Genomic DNA, 2,902 nt, shown 5'->3' with positions numbered 1-2,902 from the left:
TATATATATATATATATATATATATATATGTATATATGTATATATATGTATATATATGCAGGGTGTCCCAAAAGTCACTGATGTGTTTCAATTTTTAATAACTTTCTTAACTTTGCAAATAAATGCATGAAATTTTGATACAATATCCCCACAAGAAAAAATCCGGCCTAATCAAGTCTGGGGAACACGAAAGCCAGTGGACATTGCCGTAGCGGCAGATTATTTTCTCTCGTAAGCGCTGCCGTACCAACTGCATTGTTTCTCTTGCAGTATGAGTAGTTACACCATTTTGGGCACAAAATGGTCTCAATCATGGATACCTGAAAGAGAGGGTTTACTTTAAGAAACCGGAGACCCTGGTACAACTGAAGGAGAACATCAATAGAAAAATCAAAGAAGTGGGATCTGAAACTCTTTAGGGTGCTATGGTGCAAGTTTTGGATGGAGCACGGGTGTGCGAAGCCGAAAATGGCTGCCATTTAAGCGATGTCATGTTTTATATGTGATATAGTAGTGTTGCAGGATTTAACTAGTACATATTAATTTCCATTAAGTCTTCTATATTGTATCAAAATTTCGTGCATTTATTTGTAAAGTTAAGGAAGTTATTAAAAATTAAAATACATCAGGTACTTTTGGGACACCATGTATATATTACATATTTATATGTCTCGTGACGTTTTAAGTCTCATGAGTGCTACTAGTAACATGCAATCTTGTACGATCGGGTCACCGGCAACTAAACCGGCACCTCCACTAAGCTTGCCTGCTACAGAGTGTTGCTAGAAACCCACCACTACTAAAACCAAGACCTGCCAAAAGGACAGATGAGCCTACTGTAGGGTCAACGACTATCTAGCAACATCACAGGCCCTCAGAAATTCTGGGTCAGTCTCTGGCATGCTGAAAAACAGTAAGGTACTCCTTAGTTTTTGTTAAAGCATGTCTCTAGGGAGAGGGTAAATATAATATAAAACCAGATATGCAGGGTTTGGCATTGAACCTAATTTTGGACATCATTTGCTTGCGCTTGAGATCATGACGCTGCCACATTCCTGAGCCTGCGACCCATGTCGCCACTGGATATTTTGCCCTAGCTTATCTTTGGATCATGTCCATAGAGTGGAGAGGGCCTGTGAGGTGGTGTGCAATCCTTGCTGGACCTAAAATTCTAGGCTGTGCAATTGCCGGAGGGTTAACTATCCGTTGCTCCCCATGTCGAGCAAGAGAACCACAGACGCGAATCCAGGTGAAGCCAACTGGTGGTGCAATAAGCCCATGAACAGGCATTGTTGGCATTTTGCATGGACAATGGTTAGTGGTTAATGATGGTCTTCCGCGCCACGGTTGGACAGTCATCATGATTATCGTGTGTGTGTGTGTGTGTGTGTGTGTGTGTGTGTGTGTGTGTGTGTGTGTATTTATGTTAGTATGTAAGAGGTTATCATAGCTGCATTCACATACATAAAATGTCAGCTTGATAAAACAATATGTAAACACGAGTATTAACAAAGCAGTGATGATTGATTACATAAGTAAAAGCAAAGAAAATATTTGAAGCCTCGACGAACCAGTAACATCGACCAAATAACATTTTGACGTTTGAAGCTTGTCAACTCTAAGTAGAATCTAATGAGTTTTCCAACAAATATTGCGGAAAGACTTTCTTATTGCCTCTCCTTCACTGCTTTTCAAGAGAAAGAATTGGTAAAAGAATGAATAGAATGATCTACTTCAAATAGAACAATTTGCAAGTGGTATTTAGATATAAAAGACGAGTAAAAATATTCTAATGCAACTACCTTTTATTTCTTCATAATAAAATATAGTAGAAGATTGTTATAAATGAAGTTAGACTTAAAATATTAAAATCACATATCAACTCTGTAAGTACATACAGAAATATTTCTTTTTCGATGTAAAGCATTGTTTTTCGTTATTTAATAATATATGAGAAGAAAAACAAATAGAGTGGCTTCAATAACGACATAAATTTAAAAGTACATTGTTTAAATCTAAATGAGTTTAATTACAACTGACAGTAAGTTATAAAGCATACATTTACACACACAATGCACATACAAGAAAAAGAGGGAAAAGGACATGTGAAGAATACCATTAACTTTTCTCTAAAAATTCTTAAGTCAGTTAATGAAGCTGTAGCGATAAATGACGTTGAATTCTAAAAGAGGTCACTACTAAGATGGAGTTTAGCAGCTATTAAGACACGTCATTGTATACGCAGTTGGAAAGTAAAACTTAATTACTACAGCCTGTCAAACGGACACTTCATTTACAATATGCTACTGATGTATTGCCTTCTCCAATCTCAACTAAAAACAATAAAGTCTAGCCTTTCTACTTCATCAATCAGTTTCGATCTTGGATTTCACAATTTATTCATTCTTTACACGAAAATAACCTATTAAATAACAATAATTTTCGAGCTTTAATTCTTGTTTTTGCTCGATACATGAAATGTGTAAGAAAATATAAATCATTTATGATTAAGTTCGGTCAAAGCCCTTTCCAAATGCGTTTAACTAATCTTTTATAATTTAGGCGGGAGACGTATGCAATAGCATTCTTAATGAACAGAAATCTGAGTTTTAGTTGGAAAGGAAAGGCACGACACTAGCGGGAGTTGTAAGTAACTCGGACAGTAAAGGGAAGATAATTTTAGGGAATTATGAATTTGACGGTTGATGACGTTCCGTTATCTTCAGAAGTGGATAAATAAAAGGTAACAGCGAAGCCTCTGCAGAGCCAATCAGTTTTCTAGCATAATATACATAGTTAAAGTAGACTGTCAATGTTAGTAAACGTATCCACTCCATTCCACATATCGAGTTTTATATCAGATAATATTTGCACGATGTATCGTTATACTACTTATATATAT

This window comes from Octopus bimaculoides, chromosome 9 (assembly GCF_001194135.2).
Source record: "Octopus bimaculoides isolate UCB-OBI-ISO-001 chromosome 9, ASM119413v2, whole genome shotgun sequence".
NCBI lineage: Eukaryota > Metazoa > Mollusca > Cephalopoda > Octopoda > Octopodidae > Octopus > Octopus bimaculoides.
The sequence above is the reverse complement of the archived record's forward strand: the minus strand, read 5'-3'. Positions refer to the sequence as shown.